General features: G+C 35.7%; 1 long non-coding RNA gene across 1 annotated transcript in view; it reads right to left on the bottom strand.

Moving 5' to 3' along the window:
- Window positions 1-8,417: 8,417 nt before the first annotated feature.
- LOC103883863 overlaps window positions 8,418-16,884 on the bottom strand; it is a 28,295-nt gene continuing 19,828 nt past the window's right edge. The window contains exon 2 of the long non-coding RNA XR_002521656.2: window positions 8,418-8,602. This is a non-coding gene — a long non-coding RNA (uncharacterized LOC103883863). The remainder of the gene's footprint in view (window positions 8,603-16,884) is intronic.

The raw sequence follows: 16,884 nt of genomic DNA, 5'->3' as shown, positions 1-16,884 counted from the left end.
CAACTTTAATAAATTAAAGGAGATCGTCCAAGGCTCAAATGAAAATCCGGCCATTTTTCTTAACTGACTGACTGAGGTACTCATTCAGTACACCCGCCTTGACCCTGCCTCCCTTGCAGGAAGGACTGTCTTGCCCACCTACTTTATTTCTCAGTTGGCTCCAGATATCCGAAAAAATAAATTAAAAAAGGTGGAGGACGGCCCTCAAAATCCCATCCAGGATTTAGTCAAACTGGCCTTCAAGGTCTACAACTCCAGGAAGGAAGCAGCTGAGGCCCAGCGACAGGCCAGGTTAAAACAGAAGGTACAACTCCAAACCCAGGCCTTGGTAGCAGCCCTGAGGCTGGCTGGCTCCAGGAGCTCTCAGAGAAGAGGTACTCCTCAAGCGCCACTTGGTGCCTGCTTCAAGTGCGGCAATGAAGGCCACTGGGCCAAGCAGTGCCCCCACCTGGAGGAACCAACTCTCCCTTGTCCGAGCTGTAGGCAGATGGGCCACTGGAAGTCAGACTGCCCCAACCTGAGGACGATCGCTACACCTCCACATAATGACTCTCCTCTGGGTCCTGGAGGTGCCTTCCATCTCCTCACCGATGAAGATTAAAAGACCCAGGCTGGAAAATCCTTCCTACTCTCGCCGAGCCCAAGGTTATGCTCCAGGCAGCGGGTAAGTCCATATCCTTCCTTATGGACACAGGAGGCTGCCTACTCTGTTTTGCCTTCCTCCAGTGGCCCCAGTCATCCCTCCACTGTCACGGTCATAGGAATTGATGGCACTCCCTCCACCTACCGCCAGACTCCTCCTCTGTCTTGCCGCCTGATGGCTCCCTCTTCTTGCACTCATATCATTCCTTCGTGCCCAGTCCCCTTGTTAGGACGAGAACTCCTCTCCAAGCTAAAGGCCTCAGTTCACTTCTGGCCCAACCCCTCCTCGCACCTCGTGCTCCTCTTGCCTCTCCTCTCAGCTAATAAACCCCACCAGGCTGATACCTCACTCCTGGTTTTCGGTCCCCAGGACTCCACCAGAGAAACCTCGGATTGGGGCCCTCATTTAGGTTGTGGCAGTCATCAACAGCCGGTTAGGTCCTACCCTTTCTAAGCTCCTTACTAATCATTGGCTTCTTGCTACTCATAGCACCCAGTGTCCTCCGCTTCGTCCAGGACCGCATAAAGGAAGTCTCCCAGGTCACTTTCATTCAGATGCTACTCCATCGCTAAACCCAAGTTCCGACCTCGGAAGAACCCCACAATGACCTATATCAGCAGGAAGCAGCCAGATGAATACGTTGCCTCCTTTTCTTATTAGAAAGAGGTCAGAATGTTAGGCAGGAATCTAGATGCAACATGGCTGTATCACCCAGCATGGCTGGCCCTTTGTTAGGACTTCCCGCCCTTCAATTCCTGCTAAGACTTTCAGCGTGTGAAAAAAGCCTGTGCCCGCCAAAAAACCCCCGCTCTGTGCAAGCTCCTGGACACGTCATTCCTCAGAGATTGAAATCTAACTCAGGAAAACTGAAACCTACAAACCCCGCCTACCTTGCCCTATAAAAGGCCCCCGATACCCACCCCAAGAGCGACTTCCTCAGCCCTCCTCCTAGGGGACCAGTGAACCTCACCCACAAGCCCAATAAAGGCTACCTCTGTTCTCATCTGCCTCATGTCTTCTTGCTTGGCTCCCCATTACGTTACACTGAGTTTGTTCCTTCTGGTGGGTTCGTGGTCTCACTGGCCTCAGGAGTGAAGCTGCAGACCTTCGCAGTGAGTGTTACAATTCATAAAGGTGGCACATCCATAGTTGTTCTTTCCTCCCGGTGGGTTCGTAGTCTCACTGGCTTCAGGAGTGGAGCTGCAGACTTCTGCTGTGAGTGTTACAGCTCATAAAGGTGTTGTGGACCCAAAGAGTGGGCAGCAGCAAGATGTATTGCAAAGAGCAAAAGAATAAACATTCCCCAGCATGGAAGGGGACCAGAGCAGGTGGCCACTGCTGGCTCAGGCAGCCCACTTTTATTCCCTTATCTGACCCCACCCACATTCTGCTGACTGGTCCATTTTACAGAAAGCTGATTGGTCTGTTTTGACAGGGTGCTTATTGGTGCATTTACAAACCTTGAGCTAGACACAGCACTGATTGGTGCATTTATAATCCTTTAGCTAGACATAAAAGTTCTCCAAGTCCCCAGCAGATTAGCTAGATAGTGCTGATTGGTGCATCCACAAACCCTGAGCGAGGTACAGAGTGCTGATTGGTGCATATATAATCCTCCAGCTAGACATAAAACTTCTCCAAGTCCCCACCAGACTCAGGAGCCCAGCTGGCTTCCCCTAGTGGATCCCGCGCTGGGACCACAGGCGGAGCTGTCTGCCAGTCTGGCGCTGAGCCCCTGCACTCCTCAGCCCTTGGGTGGTTGATGGGAGTGGGTGCCATGGAGCAGGGGGCGGCACCCATAGGGGAAGCTCGGGCTGTGTGGGAGACCACCAGAGGGGGGTTGGGGGGGCTAAAGAAGTCAGTTCCATTCCTGACTTCTTTAGCTCTGTGAGGCAATTAAAACCCTGTTGTTGACTTCAGTTAGCTTGAACTGGATTTCTGACACTTGAACAGAATTATTTATTCTGTGGGGGAAGCAATTCACAATGGATGTACAATTGGACAGGAAGATCTCAAAGTTCCCACCAAACTCTACAACCTCTTGCTTCCAAATGTGCTTAAAAAAACTAGGTAAAATAAAAAAAATCAAAATATTGTCATTACAACACTGCACTTTGTGTGACTTTTCTGAAACGGGATAAGTGTAACACAGTTATGCTATAAAGTCACTGCTGAAGAAAAGGATACAATGTCAAACACAGACGAACCTAAGCTTTTGTTTGCTATGGAAGATATCTCAATTATCAGTAGAAGCTATAAAAATAAGCATCCATAAACCAGCTTCTAAATAAATAAATACTCAAAGTCCAGCAGCTATCCCTGAGAGTCCTAAAAATATCTTGAAATTTCCTGAAAAAATTGCTCCAAATGATTCATTTAACTTCTATGTTCCCAATTAATGTTTCTTTTACCTCATTTCTTTAAAAAATTCTAGAATTCTATCTCAGAATTTACAAAATTTTATATATGTGGATACTATGTTGTCCAATTCAATAAACACACTGAAAAATATCATAATATTGCTCTTATAATTATATTTTTATATGTGATTTGAGAGTTGACAAGATAGTTTATTTCTAGCCATTTATAAAATAAAACAAAAATATTCATCAGGCACTTGTCGTGGAACATAACTTCCTGTTATAATATTGTTTCTATGGGGACATCAGATCTGAGATCCGTCATTTCAACCTATAATGCCTTTTCCAGGAATGGAAACATAAAAATATTTGAAAGATAGTTATAAAATATTACTTTTAAAACACAATTTTTGAAAGCATAAGATACTACATTCTAATTGAAATTAAAAACATCACCACTGTGAACACATTGAACAAATAATCAATAGATCTTGATACCTTGAATGTTGTCCCCAGTCATCTAATGGATCACCCTTGAGATAATTAGCCCAAGAGTTTAAGTTGTATGTGAAGGATCATGATATTAATTAAATATGTACTTGTAAGATTTGTAAAGCAAAACATTATCCACACTAACAGAGCAGTTCCTGTTCTTTGTGCAATGTGGAATAAAGCTGCTTTTTATCATAAAGAAAAGACACTGGACAAAAGATTTTGTTTCAAAAGAAGATTGGTTGTAGTGAGCAGGTTGATCACTTTTGCAGCCCTTTCCCATTTAATAATAAAAATTTCAGTTTAGTTAAGATATCTTAAGTTTAAGCACACAGCCAAGCCTTGTATATACCTGCCCAAACCCACATTTCCTAAGATAGGCAATACTTGACTTAAGTTAACCAGTATATTCCATACTCATGAGCAGCATAGGGACAGACATGCTGTAAACATTCCAAACATGAGGAATCTCAGAGTTTTCTTGGAGTGTTAAGACAAAGCATTCTCTCTTCCTCTGCATGCTATAGTGTGTGAAATGTGAAAACTAGAGCCACCTTGAGAAATGTTGCCTGAAGTTTAAACCAACATGCGCAATTAAGATTACACACATACACACGCGTGCACACACACACACACACCAGGACACTGAAATAAACTCTAAACTGTCACTGAAATGTACCCTATCTTTTGACTTCCATTGATGAGCCAACATATTCTCTGTTGTTGGAGCAGTCTGAGTCAGATTTTCCATAGCTGAATTCATTTTATCAGATATAGTCACCATTAGTAAATTATGCACATTATGTTACTAGTATCTTGACCTCCAGTGTTTAAAGAAATCTGTAAATGAATGATAAATTATTGATATTAAAACAAAATTTAAAGTGTATCAACAAAATGAAAAAATAGTTAAATCTAATTAACCAGAAAGTCGAGGATGAAAGGAATTGATTTTTCGAAATGTTCGTTGTGTTATGTTCACACAGGTTACAAATAATATGATAATAATATTCCTATGCAAAATCCCCAGGAAGCATCCATGTATTTAAAGAGAAAGAACAGCTTACTTCAACTGATCATGAAATTCTTCTAATTTAAGGACTAGTCATAATGTCTAAGAACACTCAAAGTGGGCCTTGCTATAATGGGACTCCTTAGACACTTCTCAAAGAAAAGGGTTGCCTGGCCTTGGAACAAAAGAAGAAAATACAGATTCACTCAAAACAATAGTCTCTTAGAGTTTCAAGAGTAGAAATATATTAACATAGTATATAGATTTAAATTTTGCTGAAATTACTAATATTGAAATGAGACAGGTCAGAGTAAATTATGACAGTCATGCAAGAAGAATTATTCATGTTTAAGCCTCAGAAGTATATTTAGCATCCCTTTTGGTATAAATGGTCTCTTGATCACTAAGAAACTGGGATACATATCTTATCTCCCAAATATAAGCAGACATCATAGTATAGGAGAATATGCCCTTTCTATTTTCTGCATCTATGGTAAAGAAATCTCTCCCTGTAATCTCTGCTCTTCCAAGAGAGTATAAGTCTTCCTGCACCTCTTACAGGCTTTAACCCCTCCCCGTAATACAGTAGTGACTTATTCTCTAATCCATAGAAAAGCTAATATTTGGACCATTGCTGAACCTATCTTACCTCAATTTGTTCAGAACCCTTAAAGGTCAACTTAGAGGTCAAGTCACATCTTCAAATTCCAACAGAGAATGTATATGTGTTGTGGGAAGTCAGGGACCCCAAACAGAGGGACCGACTGAAGCCGTGGCAGAAGAACATAAATTGTGAAGATTTCATTGACATTTATTAGTTCCCCAAATTAATACTTTTATAATTTCTTATGCTGGTATTTACTTCAATCTCTGAACATAAATTGTGAAGATTTCATGGACACTTATCACTTCCCCAATCAATATCATCATTGTGATTTCCTATGCCTGTCTTTACTCTCTTAATCCTGTCATCTTCTTTGTAAGCTGAGGAGGATGAATGTTGCCTCAGGATCCTGTGATGATTGTGTCAACTGCACAAATTGTTTGTAGAGCATGTGTTTGAACAAAATGAAATCTGGGCGTCTTAAAAAAAGTACAGGATAACAGCAATGTTCAGGGAACAAGGGAGGTAACTTTGAACTGCCTGCCGGTGAGCCAGATGGAACACAACCATATTTCTCCACTTTCAGAAGCAAATAGAAGAAATATTGCTGAATTCTTTTTCTCCGCAAGGAACATCCCTGAGAAAGAGAATGCTCCCTGAAGGTAGGCTTATAGACGGTCCCTTTAAGGCGTGCTGCCTTTTACGGTCTAAGCCGAAGGGAGGAAATAAGCCCCAGTCTCCTGTAGTGCTCCCAGGCTTATTAGGAGGAGGAAAATTCCTGCCTAATAAATTTTGGTCAGACAGGTTGTCTGCTCTCAAATAAAATGTTATCAATGACAATGCGTGCCCAAAACTTCATTAGCAATTTTAATTCCGCCCCATCTTGTGGTCCTGTGATCTCACCCTGCCTCCATTTGCTTTGTTATTTAATTACTTTGTGAAATATGTGATCTCTGTGACCCACACCCTATTCGTGCACTCCCTCCCCTTTTGAAAACCGCTAATAAAAACTTGCTGGTTTTACGGCTCAGGGAACATCACGGATCCTGCCGACATGTGATGTCTCCCTCGGACACCCAGCTTTAAACTCCTCTCTCTTGTGCTCTTTCCCTTTATTTCTCAAACCAGCCGAGACACTTAGGAAATAGAAAAGAACCCATGTTAAACATTGGGAACGGGTTCTCCCGATATATATGTACTTTGAACCACTTAAAACTTGTATTTATATGCTCACATTTTAAGTACTGAATGAATACTTTTTGATGAGTAATAATTTCACTAGAGAAAAAAGAGATTTCAAAAAGGAACACTGATAGAGCTAGATGATTACTTATAGGGAAAAAGGATAGATGTAAAATAATGTCTAAAGAGAAGAGTAGGAATGTGGCTGGATTATAATGTAATAATACTATGCTTTATCTTTGTCATCACATTAATGGTGTTAAAATTGTACCCTAGGCATACACTTTGTCATTAGATTTTGATTTGGATTATTACAGCAGCGTCTGTGTGTTAACTGCTTTCACTGGTTCACATATTTAAATCTATGCAAATATCTCATTTAATCCTCACTACACTCCATTTGACAGATAAAATTGTGAAGAATAGTGATACAAATATCTGCAAATTCTAGAGCACCAGTGGGAGATTAAATATAAGAATTATTTTTCAATGCATAGGCTTTCACTATAAATTATACATTTTACTACTTAACATGAACTTATGATCTCCTATGAAAAGGAATTTTCAGGGTTATCAAGTTTCCTAGGAAAAATAGGCCAAAGTACTCTTAATGCTTTAAATAAAAAGACCCCTAGAAACTGTGATATTTTTAATGAAAACACATTATTTAATAGGGTTTTTATTAGATTTTTATTATAACATTTGAAAAACAATGAACATATAATTGAGTAAAACCATTCACTGTACTTTTCCCAAGAAGCAGTGAACATAATCCATAGTATGTCTTTGTGCTTGTTTTAGTATTTGGATTGTATTTGAGAAAATAAATAATATTGAATCACAAAATGACATATCTTGATTGAGTCATTAAGTTTCAGTTAGACTAGCAAAGAAATAAAAATCTCTTTCAGATTCATCAGAATTTTTCTGCATAATTTTTCAATCCTGAGTCCACAAGGCACAACAGCATTTTCCATCAAGTTATGGTGGAGAGGATATGTTTAATTTACTTTTTTCCAAAAATTATTGTAAAATAATACCATTTTATCCTATAGTCTCATAGTCCCCTATCTTCAATTCATTGCACTTTACTTATGGCATTCCTCCATTCTTTTTGTGTTTCCCTCTTCCTCTCTATCCAAAACTTACGCATTTGTAAAGTCCATTATTTATCATGCCTAGAAAAGTTACTTAATAATTCATGCTAAGAACTACTCTTTTACATTTTTTTTTTTTTTGAGACGGAGTCTCACTGTGTCTCCCAGGCTGGAGTGCAGTGGCGCGATCTCGGCTCACTGCAAGCTCCGCCCCCCGGGTTCACGCCATTCTCCCGCCTCAGCCTCCCAAGTAGCTGGGACTACAGGCGCCCGCTACCGCGCCCGGCTAGTTTTTTGTATTTTTAGTAGAGACAGGGTTTCACCATGTTAGCCAGGATAGTCTCGATCTCCTGACCTTGTGATCCACCCGCCTCGGCCTCCCAAAGTGCTGGGATTACAGGCTTGAGCCACCGCGCCCGGCCTCTTTTACATTTTATATCACCAATATTAACAGTTTTTCGCATATTAACGCCATTGTTCACAAATTAATGAGTATTTTATAATCATAAAAAATTTAAGTTATTTGAGGATATTGATTTTTTAATTAATCCTACCACAAAACGTAACATTTTTAGGTTGTAATAGATATATGTTTACTAAATTGAATAAATTGCTTCCATGAGATAGGTGGGTCCAACCAGAGTGCATCTATTCAAACCTTCCTTAAGATACAACAAGTTCCCATGACTCGTGTTATTGTAGAATGATAGATGTGAATGCAAATCTTCTCTCTCATCTTTTGCATAACTTCAAGGAAATTCCTGTGGCAAACTCATGGATCAGATAACTGAGAAGATTCTATTATTGCTGTAATTACAATTCTATTATTGCTGAGGTTCTATTTTATCTAAACACTTTGTTATATCTTGATGAAGGTCTGAGGCATTTCTTATAATACCAATGAACTAATATACAGGGAAGCCTCCTATTCCCGACAGCTGATCATGACACAAACAAGATAAGATAAAAATGCTCCTATCATTTATTATAAAACAATAGCTAAATTCATATAATGCAGACATGATTATTTTGCTTTTCCAGTTTAGAATTGAAAATCACTATGGTTTTCCCATTTGAATATATAATATATGTCCTCCCTCTCACATAAGGACATCTGAATGGATGAGGAAGAACACTCTTCCAACGATGACCAATCCATCAATTGATTGAATCAATCGGGTAGTCTCTTCTGACAAACTGGAGACAAAGATTCTGAAAAGATAAGAAGATAGTTAAGACAGAGAAAAAAGCTAAAACCAATCTATTATCAAAATATGATGGTCCACCTTTTTTCTTTCTGATGCCCTAATCAGCTTTTATTTTATTAATATGTGCTTAATAAATCTCACTTTACTTGGGCAAACTTGAGCAGGCTTATGGTCATTGAAATTAAACAAGACCCAGATATCAGTATTTATTACTTGTGTTGGAATTGCAATACATTCTCAGAGAAAACATAAAGAATGTAGAATTACTTTTGGGTCAAGTTGGCCTTACGTCTTAAATTGGGAAATAAGAAGTTTTCATCTGTCGTCACTCGACACTATATGACCACTAAGGTTGTAAAATTGGGGAACCAAATACTTTCTTCTATAGGATAGTCCAAATGGATTAGTAATACAGAAATATGTGGGTTAGATAAGTACTTATCAAAATACTAGGCAAGATTTTGAGAAAATAATTAATTTAATTGCTGGATTGGCAGTATTAGCACACAAAAAGAAACACACCCATTCCTCAGTAAGAAGCCTTTACTACCTGTAATCAACATGTTGAGATCTCTAAAAAACAAGTTCAGAAAGAGGTTCACATCATTTCTAAATTTTTCCCAACATTTTTTGTTATGACAGCTTTAAACATACAGGAATATTATAGGAATTATACTGTAATATCTGTATACCTGATGTCTAGATTCAGTAATTGTTAAATTTTAACTATATTATAGACATGTTATGTACTCAATTGTTTTAGCACATCTTGTTTTATACATTTGCTCATAGGTTTCAGATGTCAGATTTCTTTTTCTCTAAATCCTTCATGTTGCATTTTCTAAGAATAAGATATTTAATAAAATTAGCAGTAATTTCCTAAAATCATCTAATATCCAGTTTTTACTCAAAAATTTTCAAACCTAATAATTTAGCATGAGGCTCATAGAACTAAGAAAAATAAATAATAAAATTCGTAACTATGATAGAAAAAAGAGACTCACATAAGTAGCTTATTTGTCAAGGTAGAAAACATTGGAAAGTAGAAAATATTTTGAAATGTATATATTGCAAAAAAGTACGTTTAAGTCAGTTACTTAAAAATGTTTGTAAAAAGTTAAAACAGCTAATTAATGCTCCCCCAAATTGAAAATGGAAATAATAAAAATAAAAAAGATTAAAAAATTGAAAAAGGAAATAACAAATATTATTTTAAAAAGAGCAGAATTTCATGAACTAGAAAGTCAACAAATGAGAAAACATAATTTACAAGTCCAATTTTTCTTTTTTTAAAAAATTAACATTCACAATCCCATGAAACTGGACTAAAAATAGGTATTAAAAGGGCACAAATATTAACAATGAAAAGGATAAAAACATTACATCAACAAAAATGAAAAGAAAATGAGTATGGTAGATAGACTGCAAAAATGGCCTCTATGCTTTTCCCCTCTATCTTTTCTTTCACAATGTGACTTTGCAGGTCCTCCTGTAGAAAGGTTGATTCTACTTCCACATCCTTTGAAGTTGGTCTTGTAGTTTTCTTGACTGACAAAATGTGGTGTAAAATGCTGATGTGTGAGTTCTAAGCAAAGGTCTCAAAAGGCTTTCCACGCTTCTACTCTCTCCCCCTCTTTCTGTTAGGCCCCTACTTTCTCCTTATGAACAAGCTCAAGTTGGTCCACATGGATGAGAAACCATGTGAAGCAGAGCCATTCAAGCAATAAAGGCATAGCAGAGGCTCCAGAAATGTAAGAGGGCACAGCCAAGAAAAGCAGTGCTGCTCAGCTTAACACAATGACTGCTGCTGCATAAATGATCCCTCCAAGTCCAGCTCAGACTACAAGAACTGTGCCATGTTGCCAAGCAGAAAACACAAATTCAAGAAAAATAAATTAAATAAATAAATAAGTAAACATGTAATAGTGAAAAGGGAGAAAGAAAATTTTCACTATTTTCTCATAAATTGATGTCTTCACACAGAAAATCCAAACAAATATACATTTAAACTAAAATTAATGAATTTATGTAGTTCATCAGATCAAAAAACAAAAACGAAAACAAAAAAACACTCATCCACACAAAGCAGTATATATTGCTTTAAGCCGGTAAATCCTAAGGTAGTTTGTTTCACAGGGTGACTGTGGGAATACATAATCAAAAAAATCAGAATATTATAAACAAATTTATGCCAATAAATAGAAAAAATTAAATGAAATTCTAAGAAAAAACACAGATTTCCAAAACTGATAGAAGAAATAAAAAACCCAATTAGAATGAAATTTCGAAACCTATTAGAATTGAATCTAATTAAAACAATTATCTGAATAAAATTCCATATCCAGAAGAAACTCCATATGAAAACCTTTAAACAAATAATAAATTATACCAGTCCTAAATAGCCACTTTTATAAACTGAGAATATACCACATTATTTTTATGAGTCCAGCATAACCTTGATACCAACATCCTAAAAATATAATATCTTTCATGACTAGGTACAATGATAAACAAAATATTATCAAGAAAAATTTATCAATTAATAAAAATACACTGTGTAATTTTAAAAAAATGAATTGATTCCAGGACTTCAGGGGTGACTTAAAACTTTTAGATCAATTAATACAATTTTTTAAATTAACAAAAAAGGAGAATTATCATAATCATCTCAAAACCCATATGTAATATTAAATAACAGAAAACTAGAAATAAAATAGAATTTTCTTAGTCTGAAACAAGGCATTTATTTTCAAAATGAAAAGAAATATCAGATTTAATGGTGAAATAAAGGAAGATATATTCTAGTCTGAAACAAGGCATTTATTTTAAAAATGAAAAGAAATATCAGATTTAATGGTGAAATAAGGGAAGATATATGACTTCTGTAATGACATAAGGATATCTCCTATGACCCGTTAATAATTATCTGGCAAAGCCTGACCTGTACAATAAGCCAAATGATTATATTGCAGAAATAAAAATCAACTTATGTGCAGACATGATTTTTTTTCATAGAAAATTAAAAAAATTACTTCAAATTATTGGGATTAGTTAATTGAGCTGATCACTCTACTGGACATGAAGCTAGTATAAAAATAAATTGTAGTTACATATATACTAGCAACAAACAATTAGAAAGTTGTTGTTTTTTTTTTTTAATGATACCATTTATAATGGCGTGGATCTAATGAAGGCTAAGTCGAAACTTCAAGTAGAAAATAAACCATTGTCAAGAGATATTAGAACAGATAAAATAAATTGGGATGTACTATATTTATAAATTAGAAGACAATTCTCTCATATATATAGATGCAACATAATCCCAATAAAAATGGTAGTGTTTTTTATAGGGGATGGGAAATGACAAGCTGATTCTAAAAGTTATGTAGAAACACAAAGCAGGAAATAATAAAGTCAATCTCGAATAATTACAAATCAGAGATTTTATACTACTAGCTAAAAATCATCTTATAACACTTTACTAAGTAAACAGTGTGGATTGAAACAAGGGTTGATAAATAGACCAGTGGAACAGAATACAGGGTTTACAAACAAACCCACAAAAATGGATAAACCTAATCTATGACAAAGGAGAAACTGTAGAGCCATAGAGGAAGCTTCATCTTCTCAATAAATAATGCCACCTAAACTGGATATATATACATAAAAATAATGTTGGCACCTGTTAGACCATATGCAAGATTTCATTTTAGATGGCTTGAATTTCTAAATATAAATAAAAAGTTAAAATGCTTTTGGAAGACTTTGAAGAAAAATTTTTCCAAGATTGCAGTAAATTCTCAAAAAAAAAGAAAAAGTCAAAATTTTTTTTGTAGGTACATGTACAGTCTTGTTACATGGGTATGTTGCATGATGTTGAGGTTTGCAGTCCAAATGATCCTGTGTCCCAGACAGTGAGGATACTACTCATCAGTATTTCAATCCTGTTAGCCCTCGTAATCTATTGTTCCATCTTTATGTCCATGAGTACACAATGTTTAGCTCTCACTTTTAAATGAGACCACGTGTTGTTTGGTTTACTGTTCTTCTGTTAATACACTTAGGATAATGGCTTCCAGCTGCATCCATGCTGTTGCCTCAAAGTACATGATTTTGTTCTCTTTCATGGCAGCATAGGATTCCATGGTCTATATCTACCACATTTTTTTTAATCCATTCCCCTTTTGATAATCACCTTGGTTGATTCCATGTCTTCACTATGGTGAACAGTGCTGTCATAAACATACAAGTACATGTGTCCTTTTGATAAGAATTTATTTTCTTTTGTATATATAACCAGTAATGGGATTGCTGGGTAGAATGGTATTTGTCTTTTATGTTCTTTGAGAAATCTCCAAACTGCTTTCAACAGGTGCTAAACTAAATTACATTCCCATTAACAGTGTATAAGCATTCCCTTTCCTCTGTAGCCTCACGAGCCTCTGTTGTTTTTTCTTTTTAATAATAATCATTCTCAGTGGTGTGAGATGTTTTCTCACTTTGGCTTTTATTTGCATTTATCTGATGATTAGTGATGTTGAGCATTTTTTTCATATGTTTAGAAACTTAAACAATTCAACAAGCAAAAAACCAATAACCTCACTAAAAAGTGGGCAAAAGGCGTGAACAGACACTTCTCAAAAGATCACAGCAAATTTTGATTGTGTTCCATTTATATCCCCCAGCCCTCATCTGAATACACCTACTTGTATTATGGACTGGTTCTGTACGTGCAGATAACTTTTCACATCAAGCATTGAGCTTGTCTTCTCTGAGTCAGGATTTTCTCTAGCAATATTGCTTGAGGTAGTGATTCTACTCCTGCTATTTTGGTTCTTCTTGGCTAGGAACAATAATATTTGAATCAGCACACCATCTATGTTTTACTGATATTATTTTCCAATTTTCCCAGTCAGTATAAGCTAATTAGCTTCATAAAGGTTTGTATTGTAGCGAACACACTATACTTCTTAGGAAATATACTATTTTTTGAATTCTGCAGAAAACAGATATTGTTAACTTTCCCCCTGTTGGTGATGATAAATTTGATTACTTCACTAAGGCAGTGACCACCAAATGTTCTCCATTATTTTTAAAAATATTTTTCAAATTGCAAATAATCTGGAAGTGACATTTAATGATCACGTGAATCCTCTTCTCCAAAATAATTCCTCTTTAATTTTAGGTGAATGATAATTTTTGCCTGAGTCAATCATTTCATTAACAGTTGAAAAATGTCATATTAAAAAGAATTTATTAGCTAATGTTGTTCTGTAAAAACATTTTCCTCACCACTTGGGATTCACTGTATCTTCTCATTACACAAAGTAAATGTCTGGTTTCCATTTAATTATCAATTTTTAGAGTAAGAAATTGGTGTTGTAACTACTTCTGAAGATGAATATTTGTTATATTAATTTGATTTTATTATTCTTGCTTTTTTTTTTTTTTTTAAGAAAATCATGGCTTTCTTTTTCTTATTCTTTGGGGGACAGGGTCTCACTCTATCGCACAGGCTAGAGTGCCGATCATAGCTCACTGCAGCATTGAACGCCCAAACTTAAGCAGTCCTTCCACCTGAGGGTCCTGAAGAGCTTGTGACTTTTTATTTCTTCAACCTTTCCTTCTCTGTCTCTCCCTCCATTCTGTCCTTCTTTTATTCACTTGATTCTTTTTTTTAACTTTTAATTTCAGAGGTACATGTGCAGGTTTGTTACATAGGTAAATTGTCATGGGAGTGAGTTGTAGAGATTATTTTATCACCCAGGTATTAAGCCTAGTAACCATTAGTGATTTTTCCTGATCTCCCTCCTCTCACCCTCCACCCTCTTATAGGCCCCAGTGTGTGTTGTTCCCTTCTACGTGTCCATGTGTTCTCATCATTTAGCTACCACTTATAAGTGAAGACATGCAGTATTTGGTTTTCTGTTTGTATGTTTGTTGCTAGGGAGAACAGAATCCAGCTCCATCCATGTCCCTGCAAAAGACGTTATCTCATTCTTTTTTATGGTTGCATAGTGTTCCTTGGTGTATATGTACCATATTTTCTTTATTCAATCTATCATTGATGGACATTTAGGTCGATTCCATGTATTTGCTTTTGTGAATATTGCTGCCATGAACATACATGTGCATGTGTCTTTACAGTATAATAGAATTATTTATATTCCTTTAGGTATATACCCAGTAATATAATTGTTAAGTCAAATAGTATTTCTGCATTTAGGTCTTTGGGAAATCACCACACTGTCTTCCACAATGGTTGAACTAATTTACATTCCCACCAACATTGTATATGTATTTATTTTTCTCCACAACCTTGCCAGCATCTGTTTATTTTTTCTTTTTGCTTCTTAATAGTAGCCATTCTGACTGTTGTGAAATGGTATCAAATTGTGGCTCTGGTTTACCTTACTCTAATAAGCAATGATATTGAGCATTTTTTCATATGAGTTGGCTATATGTATATCTTCTTTTGAAAAGTGTCTGTTCATGTCCTTTGCTCAAATTTTTTTTTCTTGTAAATTTGAGTTCCTTGTAGATGCTGAATATTAGACCTTTGTCAAACGCATAGTTTGCAAAAATTTTCTCCAATTTTATAGGCTGTTTACTAAGTTGATGCTTTCTTTTGTTTTGCAGAAGCTCTTTAGTTTGATTAGATCACATTTGTCAATTTTTGCTCTTGTTGCAATTGCTTTTGGCATTTTCCTCATGAATCCTTTGCCTGTGCCTATGTCCTTAAAGGTATTGCTTTCCAGAGTTTTCATAGTTTGTGGTTTTACATTTAAGTCTTCAACCCATCTTGAGTTAATTTTTGTATATGGTATAAAGAAGGGATCCAGTTTCAATCTTCTGCATATGACTAGCCGGTTATCTCAGCACCACTTACTGAATAGGGAATTCTTTCCCTATTGTTTGTTCTTATCAGGTTTTTTGAAGATCAGATAGTTGTAGGGGTGCGGTCTTATTTCTGGGTTCTCAATTCTGTTTCATCGGTCTATGTGTCTGTTTCTGTACCAGTACTATGTTGTTTTGGTTACTGTAGTCCTCTAGTATAGTTTGAAGTTGAGTAGTGTGATGCCTCCAGCATTGTTCTTTTTGCTTAGGATTGCTTTAGCTATTCATGCTCTTTTGTTTTTATCCCATCTGAATTTTAAAATGGTTTTTTCCAGTTCTGTGAAGAATGTCAATGGTAGCGTAATAGAAATAACATTGAATCTATAAATTGCTTCTGGCAGTATAGCCATTTGAATGATTTTGATTCTGTGTCTAACTAAAGTCTTGTATCCTTTGACCAATATCTTTCATCTCAATCTTCCACCTTCCCCCGATCCCTGGTAACCACCATGACACTCTCTGTTTCCAAAAGTTCAAAGTTTTTTCATTCCATGTATAAGTGACATCATACATTACTATCCTAGCTTATTTCACTTAGCATAATGTTCTTCATGTTTATCCATTCTGTTGCAAATTGCAGGATTTTCTTTTCTAAGCTAAATAATGTGCCATTTTTGTGTTCATGTGTATACATATACAAATGTATACAATATTTTCTTTTTACATTCATTGATTGATGTTAATTCCATATCTTGGCTGTTGGTAAACAATTTCATAATTAACATGGAAGTGCAGTTATCTCTTTGACATATTTTATAAATATTATGAGTTAATATGAAAGTATCCAAATTAAATTAGTTATTACAGGTTGTTAGTTAATTTTCTTGAACTTATATTTGTATCTCTTTTCAATTACATTTAAACTTTAATTCCTAACAATATTAATATAATTACTTGTTTGCTTTATCCTATATTTATAAAATTATTTGAAATTGTATTATCAACATAAATATGAACAGTAACCTAATAAGTAAAGTGTAAGATTATTTTGCAGATTATTAAATGTACTATGTTACTAATATCAGAATTTGATTGATAAAAATCTGCTTCATGCAAGTGAGCACAGAAAAACAATCTGCAGAGAGAACAAATAAAAAGATAGTACAGAAAGAGAAGTGAAGACGTGAGACCATGTATCCCTAGATATCACAGAGAATATCCTTGGTTCATTTTTGATTGATATTTTTATGAGTCTTTGTTTCTAGATACCATGAAGCCTGTTGCTTGATTCATCTTTGGTTATTATGACATATATTTTAATATATTAAATATTTTAAGAATAAATATTTAATAATAAAAATGTTAATATTCCACCATGACCATACTTTATTTATTTATTTTTTTCACATGCTGTTTGTTTGTTTTTTTCTTGGAAGTAATAAATTCCTT

This window comes from Papio anubis, chromosome 6 (genome assembly GCF_008728515.1).
Source record: "Papio anubis isolate 15944 chromosome 6, Panubis1.0, whole genome shotgun sequence".
NCBI lineage: Eukaryota > Metazoa > Chordata > Mammalia > Primates > Cercopithecidae > Papio > Papio anubis.
This window is presented reverse-complemented; position numbering and strand designations above follow the sequence as displayed.